Here is a 9722-nt window from a genome sequence, read left to right on the forward strand (position 1 = left end):
CAACTGTTTTGAGTTTTCTTGAATCTAGTCAATTCTACCATGTTTTTCTTCAACAAAAAACAGTCATTATTGAGCCAATTAAACTGTTTAAGTGAATGGTTTTAGCAGCATGTAAATGCATTCCAGAATGTCAAGTTTTGAAGGCTATTTGATTTGATGCTAGCATCCATATCAATGCTTCCAGTAGTCATTCATTCTATTCAAGATAATATTTTCCAAATCAGTGATGGGTCCTGAGGGATACAAAATGGAAAACCCCTATACAGAAACAACAAATGTTAAGATGCTACATGGAATGTTTTTGATGAAGCTCAGTCTCTACAGTCATATTTGGTACAAGACAAATAAAAACCAGTTTTGAGTGACTTTCTATAGTAACTACTCTGCATTATTTTTACCTCTAAGAACTTCTTCAATTCTCACATTTCAATTTTGTTCACTTCAGGACAGAAGAAAAGTTTTGCACAGAATTCCCAGAAGGCTGAGTAACTGTCTTCAAGCCATCCACTTTAAGTTCAAGGTTAAGAAGGGTGACCATACGTAGTCACATAGTGATTTAACTTGAGAATGAAGTTTATACTGTCTGTGATGACTCTGATTTCATCTCACAATTTATTTCAACTGTATACATTCCGGAGATACCAAAGTGAATCACTGATAGTAATGATCCAACCAAATACTAGCAAAATATAATTGATTCTTATCCTCATTATCATTAAAATACTTTATTCAGTATGTTGATTAAGAATAGCAGTCAAAAAATAAACAAGTCCAAAACACTATAGTTGTTTATTAAGTCTTATAGTTAGCAAAGAACCTGACATTTAATAGATGCTTAATAAATGTTTGTTGAGACCGAGCTCCGGCCTTGGAGTGGCAGCAAGCACAAGGGCCCAAGATGGCAGCCATCCCTTACTGGCTTTTCCTCAGACTCTGTGAGAACTGTCCTTTGGACCAGACCAAACAGACTGAGACCTGGGCACTTACCTGTGGCAGTGGGTGGTGCAGGCCTTTCAGGAGGGAGAGAACACCCAGACTGCTGAGGCTGAGACCTGTGACCATATGTACAAGAGCTTAGGCTGACTTCATTCAAACTATTACAAACACAAATATCCATGGCCAAAAGACACTGACTTCAGTGGACTGACAGTGGGAGAATGCACGATTGTACTAGCTACAGAAACCTTGGAAGAACTGAACAAAGGCTTAAGGAAAAAACAAAAAAAAATTCAGGATGAGTTTGCCACCATGAGTCCAGATGAGAAGACTAAAGAGTGGCCTGTGTCTTTGTCCTCCCCTTGTATATATACATATAAAGCCTTGCGTATTGCCAAGAATAAAACTGTCCCTCCTTCCATCCTAGATAGATGGATAGATAGATAGATGGATAGATAGATAGATAGATAGATAGATAGATAGATAGATAGATAGATAGATAGATAGAAAAATAAATAAATGTTTGTTGACTGGCTAGCTTTGTTGCGGCAAAATGATTCTGGGTGAAACTCATTCCTAAAAGCACAGCCAGTTACAATTATAAACACTAAAAGGGACAATGCACCACCACATTGATTTAGTGGTCCTTGTAATATAAACCTGCTTAGATTGTCTAAAAGTAGAAAGTTGAAGTAAGATTAAGGAGATAAAAAACCGACTTCATGAAAAGCTCCCCCATATTTGGTTAAGGGTTAGGATCTGGGTACGGAAAAAAAATCATATATAATATATACGTATATATATATATATATATATATACACACACACATACATATACACACACATATACACACACATATACACACACACACACATACATGCATGCATATAAACATATACATACATATGTACATACACACACACATACATACACACATATATTTTTGGGCAGATGACCCAAAGAAAGTTGACATCTTGCTGTCTCAGAAAGAGGAAGTAAATAGAATTAGCCTTGGTCTCTACTTTCATGGGAGCCTTCCAAGGAACATGACAGTAGGACATACTGATTTGGGAAGTTTAAATCTTTTCCTAAGTTGTAAAAACAAAACAAAACACCATTACCTTAGTATCAAAGGCAGAAGTTATAAACTTTATGTGCTTTCTTTTAGAGTCACAAATCTCAAACATAGAGCATTTAACATCCCCCACATTCCCAGGATTCATTACAAATTGGTGAGATACCAGATTCACTGAAGCATTTAAAGATAAGTATGTCTGTATATGCCTTTAGTCTACCACAAAAAGGAATGCATTATTCTAATAAAATGTAATTCTATGATATGAAATTCAAAATATATATATTAATGTGCAGAGAGGGAGATGTTTAATTCAGTGTAAAGAAAGGCTATCTAAAAGTGGAATAGGCTGCCCTGGGAAAGACCAGATCCTCTCTTGGCAGAAGGCCTTAAGCAAGGGCTTGCTTGTTAGCTTTGTGCTAGACTAGATTGATGTGGATGTCCTTTCCCAACCTGTGTTTTTCCTCAGTATTTTTTCCCCAAATAGTAGGTATTAATTCTTCAAGCAGTTGTCTTGATCAAATGTGGTCTGATTTAGACAATGCTTTCTTACTTCTTCAAATTTTTCTTGAACTTTAAATTTGATAGATCACTTTTAAATTGAACTTTAGATGATATTATTTCTATATGTAATAATAGCTAACATATTTATATATAGCACTGTTTTAAAGCACTTTGTATGTGCTTTTATTTATTCTTTTATTCATTTATTCCTTACAACAGCCCTATGAGGTAAGTTCTACTTTTACAGATGAGGAAACTGAGGCACATGGTGATTAAATGACTTTCTCAGGGTCACACAGCTAAGGCATATATGAAATGGGATTCAAACTTAAGGTTTCTTGATTCCAATTCCTGGGGTCCAGCCACTATATTTCCTAACTCTTATAATTGATATAGTCCCCTGGAAGTTGAAGCAGGTCATATCATTACTTTAATGATTAAATCATTTTACTTTCCCAAGATAAATAATATAATAGGTAAAAGAGATATAATTTGAACCCAGGTTCTCTCATGTAAATCCAATTCTTCTTCCACTACGATATGCTCTCATTACAAAGTGAACAGTTCATGTGAACATGCATTGGATTTTCTAGTGTTCTTTCTTTTCTTATCTTTTTATTTTTGTTTGTTTCACATTATTTCATAAGTGTCTGTTTTCCTTCCTTCCTCCTTACCACTTGGAAATGTCTCTTCAGGACTTCGGTCCAAATTCTTCTCATCTTAGAGACAAAAATTATATTTGTATTTCCTTCTTTTGCTTTTGAAAGCAGAACTCAGTAGCAGAGGAGAAAAACAGTTGTTAACAATCTGTTGCATTCTTTTTCTAGAAATCATCCTTTTTTATTTTTCTCTGTTCTCTTTCTTTTTGAAGGAACAAGAAAGTTTGCTTTGGAAGAACTGCTTTTTAAAAAAAATCTACAGATGTACATCTTTCTCAATGAAATTTAATGAGTTGGGAATAACTACACCTTGATGATTTTTGTTTTAATTCGTACATTTGTTTGTGAACAAAATATCATTTAAAAAATCTGCAAGCTATGTACATTTCAAAAATTGGAAGGATTTTTGTAGTTGTTAAGTGAGTGTACACAAGTTTACACATACATGCATTGATTATGTATAAATTCACATATAAAATACTTTTGATTTCATGATAATTTAACTTTTTCTCAAAAAGTATAAGTGATAATAGAAGCTATAGCCTTGGCACATTCTAAACATGTCATACAAAGATTACTGTGGAACCTCCACGGGACACTTTTCAGCAACACTAGGAATAATTTCAGAATCAGACTAGTAGATTAATAGTTTAGGACATTAAAAAAAAATCTCAGGACAGCTAGATGGCACAGTGGATAGAGCATTGGCCTTGGATTCAGGAGGACCTGAGTTCAAATCCGGCCTCAGACACATAACACTCACTAGCTGTGTGACTCTGGGCAAGTCACTTAACCCCAACTGCCTCACTAAAACAAAGGGCTTTTGGAATACTTGGAGAATTTCAATTAAATAGAAAATAATAGAAGGGATCACATTCTGTTAATCTCTTGTTTTCCATAAGACAACAGTGTATTTCAAATATTACATTAATTTCTAGGAGCCAAATTTAGGGGGAAGAGTCATTTCAATTTTTCACATAAAAAATGAATGAAGAAAAATATTTTAGAACAATCAGAACTGTGAGAGGAGTTTAAGAAATGCCACATGGTGATAGTTTTAGGGAATTTAAACTAAAGCTCAGATATGTTAAGTATTTGCGTAACCAAGGTCACAATAATTTTAAGTAGCAGAGCTGGGAATGAAATCCAGGACCTTTGTCTCAAAATTCAATGTTCTTTACATTCTCTCTCCTAGTTTTGCCTTTTCATCATCATCATCATCATCATCATCACCACCATCATCATCATCATCATCATCATCATCATCACATATGTAGAGTTTTGTTAAATTTTGTGAAGTCCTTCAATGAATTAATAAATTAACAAATAATTCTTTAACAATTAGATATTGAGGGTATATAAAACGAAACTACCCATACTTGCAATGAGCTTAAATTCTGAACAGGATCAAGTACAGAGAGGGAGACAGGGAGAGACACAGATGGAGGGGAGAAAGAGAGAGAAGGAAGAGGGAGTGAGGGACAGAAAAGGGGAAAGAGAGAAGGAAGAGGTGAGTGGGAGGATGCTTTAGTAGGGAAAAGAAGGTTTAAAATAGTTTCTACAGGAAGTGAGATAAGGAAACCCCTGGATAGGAAAAAAAAGACTACCTTTCCTAATTGAGGCTTGATAACCTGAATTTATAACGTACACTTAATGTACACAATCAGAAAATTTTACAGATCATCTCTGATAAATATTTAAAATTTTTTTCATGTAGAAAAATGTTTGAATATGTCTTGCTTGGTTTTCGTGTGCAGAGCTAGGACTACTGGTAAGATGGCGGTGAGGCAGATTTTTTTTTCCCCTCGCAGTAAGGGAGATCTTTCTAGAAGTTTGGATCAGTGCCCATCTAACCAAAAGTAGAATTGGCTATTATTTGAGATATTGGCTTCTCCATCACTAGAGGCCTTTGAGGTAAGGGTGGATGATCATTTGTTAGAGATAGAGAAGATAAGATTCTTAGATAAGAGTTAGGTTCTTTGATTAGAGAAACATGGAGGAAAAGAATTTGGAGGTACCACCTCACACCTATCAGATTACCTAACATGGAAGAAAGAAAAATTATAATTGCTGGAAGGTCTATGGGAAAATGCAGACATTGACACACTGTTGGTGGAGTTGAACCATTCTGAAGAAGAGTTTAGAAGTATACCCAAAGAGCTATAAAATTGTGCATATCCTTTGACCCAGTAGTACCACTACTAGGTTTGTATAACAGATCAAAGAAATGGAAAGTGACCTATTTGTGCATAAATATTTATAGCAGCTCTTTTTTTGTGGTGGCAAAGAATTAGAAATTGGGAGATACGCATTAATTGGGGAATGCCTGAATAAGTTGTGGTATGTGATTATGATGGAAAACTGCTCTGCTATAAGAAATGACAAGCAGATGGTTTCAGTAAAAACCTGGGAAGTCTTATATGAAACAACATAGTGTTGTATTGATGATCAACTATGAAAGACCTAGCTGCTCTTATCACGACAATGATCCAAGACAATTCCAAAGAACCTATGATGAATGTTTGGAAACCTCAAGAGATAGAGAACTAATGAAATCTGAGTACAGATTTAAGCATACTCTTTCATTTTATTTTTCATATTGTTGTTTTTTTTTTCAATATGACTAAAATAGAAATACGTTTTACATGACATGCGTGATTGATACTATGTTGAAAAAAGGGGGTGGGAGAAAAAAATTTGTAACTCAAATTTTAAAAATAAATGTTAAAAAACTACATGTAATTGGGAAATATTTAATGAAAAAATAAATTAGTTATTTATAAAAGAGTTGGCTTCAGTAGTTTCCAAGGAACATTCTAACCTTATGATATTGAGGATGTGCAGTAGATTTCCTCAATGAGTAAGAGATTGGTTTAAAATACTTCTGATGTCCCTCCTAATTTTATTTTAGAGATTTTAAAAATAATTTATTACATTCTTGTGTTGTTGTCTCTATTTTAATCAAGATACGTGTTTCTATATCTACCCTATTCATTTAAAATAGAAATACATTAGGTAATAACTACACATCTCCAACAAAGTATAGATACAGTTAAAATGCTAGCTAGTGAATTCAGACAGTATACAGCTAATCATGAATTTTTACATTATGCAGATAGAATGATTATCAAATTACCATACAGACTCACATATTTTCCCCATGGCCTTCTTTTACATTTGAGGAGAAAAATATATTTTTAAAAAGCACTCTTTAGAGATTATAGGTTATTCCCCTCCCCCTTCTCCTAACCTCTGCATCACATTCATCCCACTATCACGAAGGTTCCTATCTTGGGAAGGTGTAGTCTTAAATTTTTGAAAGATTACTAAGTGTCTGCAGGACTGTGAATATGGTTTACTTGCTGAAAGTGAAATAAAGCATAACCTTTGCTCAACTGACAGATTCTGCTCATTCTGGAAAGTCAAAATAGTCCTTAAAGATTTATCATTGGAATGGGGCAGCTAGATGATGCAGTGGATAGAGCATCAGCCCTGAAGTCAGGAGGAACTGAGTTCAAATCTGGCCTCTGACCAAACACTTCACACATACTAGCTGTGTGACCCTGTGCAAGTCACTTAACTCCAATTACCTTAAAAAAATAAAAAAAAGATTTACAGTTGGTGGCCTTCATGAAACAAGATGTCACAGTGCTTGGAATATTGGAGCTGGAATCAAGAAGACTGGATTTTGAATGCTGCCTCATAAACTTATTAGTTATGTGACCCTAGACAAGTCATTTCACTTCTCACACTGTTTCCTCACCATAAAATTTGAATACTAATGGTACCTAAATCATAGGGTTATTGTGAGGAAATAAGAAAATATAGAAAGGGCCTCAATATTAAAACAATATATAAATGCTAAATCTTCTTGGAACTGCTAACATTCAATGATGTCAAAGAAATAAAATTTAGTTAAGTTTAATCCAATTCAATTATTTTTATCTTGGATATTGACTCATGTATTTTACTTTATATTATTTTCAAAAGTGTTTTATTTTTTTCAATCAACAAAAATCTACCTTCTCGCCTACCCAGTACATTCCCCCTGCCTCATTAAGAAAAAAAGAAAAAACAAAACCAATTACCACAATTTAAAGTCAACTAAATTTCAATGCTGACCATTTCCAAAATAATGTGTCTCCAATCTGGATTAACTTCCCCTTCCGGGAGCCAAGATGGCAGAGTGAAAAGGTAGTCGCTCTCACTCTCCCCTATCAATCTCTGAAAACCCAGAAAATATCACTCCAGAAAAAAACCCTGGAACAGCTGAACTAGAAGAAAGATGGAGAGCAGCAGTGCAGCAGCTGAGCCAATGGGCCTTCTAGTGTCTCAGCAAAAATAAGGGAGGCAGAGCTACAAGGGGCCCCAGGAGAATAAGTACACTGCAGCATTCATCTGAAAGGAGGAGAAGAAAGCAACCTAAAGGCTTCCCAAAGGCTCAGCCTTGCTGGTTCCAGTTGGTTCCAAAACTAGGTGAGCTGTCAGAGCCCTGCAGCCTCCAATTGTGAAGAAATCCTGAAGCCCAGGTGGTAGAACAGGCAAACACCAACACCTGGACCTCTGAGTGCCTCAGTGAGGGTGGGGGTAACCAGTGGAAACCAGCTCAGAAAATTACCAGGTGCCTCAGCACTCTACCTCAAAGGAATCTCTCAGTTCATTAGCAGAAACAAGGGAGACAACATTGAATGGGGCCCCAGGCAGATAAACACCCAGCAGCACCCGTCTAAAAGGGGCTGAAGAAAGCTAAAGGAAAGGAAAAGCAGGCAACCTAGAATTGCCTGAAAGTTCCACCCTTGCTGATTCCAGCCCAACATGAGGTAAGCTGCCAGAAACCTACAGCCTCCCATTGCCAACATACGAGGCCCCAGCACACAAAGCCATTGACCAAAACCTAGGCTCCCAACACAAGAAGCTTGGGTCAGTGCCCTCTGTTCCCCAGCAGGAGAGCTCAATCTCTTTAAAGGCCAGGGAATAAAGAAACACCATGAGTAAAAAAAAAAACCTACCATAGATTGATATTATGAGAAGAGTGAAGATCAAGACAGAAATTCTGAAGAGGACAACATTGTCAACAAACCCACATCTGCAACAAAAAAGGGAATATGAACTGGTCTGAAGCCAAAAAAGCCTTCTTAGAAAAGATCAAGAAGGATTTTAATAGTCAAACGAGAGAGGTAGAAGAGTCCTTCAAAAATACAATTGGCCAGTTGGAAAAAAAATACACTGAAGAAAACAAGTCCCTAAAAAACACAATTGGCAATTGAAGAAGGAAGGAAAAAACTAACAGAAGAGTACACTGAAGAAAACAAGTCCCTAAAAAACACAATTGGCCAGTTGAAGAAGGAAGTACAAAATCTAACAGAAGAGTATGCTGAAGGAAACAAGTCCCTAAAAAACACAATTGGCCAGTTGAAGAAGGAAGTACAAAAACTAACAGAAGAAAACAATCTGTTAAAAACTAGAATTGGACAAATGGAAACTAATGTCTCTATGAGAGAGCAAGAATCAGTCAAACAGAAACAAAAAAAAAGAAAAAATAGATGAAAATGTAAAATACCTCATCAGTAAAAATGACTCAGAGAGAAAATTTAAAATTAAATTTTGGACTACCTGAAAATCATGATGAAAAAAAGAGCCTGGACAGTATCTTTCAGGAAATCATAAAGGAAAACTGCCCAGAAGTCCTAGAACCAGAAGGGAAAATAACCATAGAAAGAATCCACCGATCACCACCTGAAAGAGATCCCAAATTGACAATGCCAAGAAATATAATAGCAAAATTCCAAAATTACCAGATGAAAGAGAAGGTGCTGCAAGCAGCCAGAAAAAAAGAATTTAAATATCATGGAACCACAGTCAGGATTACACAGGACCTTGCAGCTTCTACATTAAAAGACACAGGGCATGGAACATGATATTCTGTAAGGCAAAGGAGCTTGGAATGCAGCCAAGGATCAATTACCCAGCAAAAATGAGCATCATTTTTCAAGGGAGGAGGTGGATATTCAATGAAATAGGAGACTTCCAAACTTTCCTGATAAAAAACCAGAGCTCAACAAAAAATTTGATCTTCAAGTACAGGACTCAAGAAGGACTTAAAAAGGTAAATGGGACAGAAGGATACAATATGTTGTTAATAAGAGGGGGGGGTGTTTAAACCCCTACAAGGGAATATGAGACTTGCAACCCTTGAGAACTGTATTGTTATTACACCTTGTTAAAGGAGTATACATAAAGAGGGTGGATATTAGTTGACTTTGATGTAATGATAAAAAAAATCTAATCAAGTGGGTTAAATGGATCCAAATAAGTGGATCAATCTAATCTTAGAAAAGGTACTGAGAAAGGAGGAGCAGACAAGGGTAAATTACATTACAGGAAAAGACACAAAATCCTATTACAGCAGAGGGAAAGGGGGGGGGAGCATTTGTTTGAACCTTACTCTCTCATCAGATTAGGCTCAAGAAGGGCATAATATAATCAGTTAGGTATAGAAATCTAACTTGCCCTATAGGCAGTAGGAGGGAAAAGGGGAAAGAAAAGG

The 9722-nt window shown here is 35.9% G+C and overlaps 1 pseudogene; it reads left to right on the forward strand.

Moving 5' to 3' along the window:
• Positions 1–898: 898 nt before the first annotated feature.
• On the forward strand, positions 899–1383 carry LOC110212559 (ubiquinol-cytochrome c reductase complex assembly factor 2 pseudogene; annotated as a pseudogene).
• Positions 1384–9722: the final 8339 nt, after the last annotated feature.

This window comes from Phascolarctos cinereus, unplaced genomic scaffold (genome assembly GCF_003287225.1).
Source record: "Phascolarctos cinereus isolate Bilbo 61053 unplaced genomic scaffold, phaCin_HiC Scaffold_4;HRSCAF=312, whole genome shotgun sequence".
Classification (NCBI taxonomy): domain Eukaryota; kingdom Metazoa; phylum Chordata; class Mammalia; order Diprotodontia; family Phascolarctidae; genus Phascolarctos; species Phascolarctos cinereus.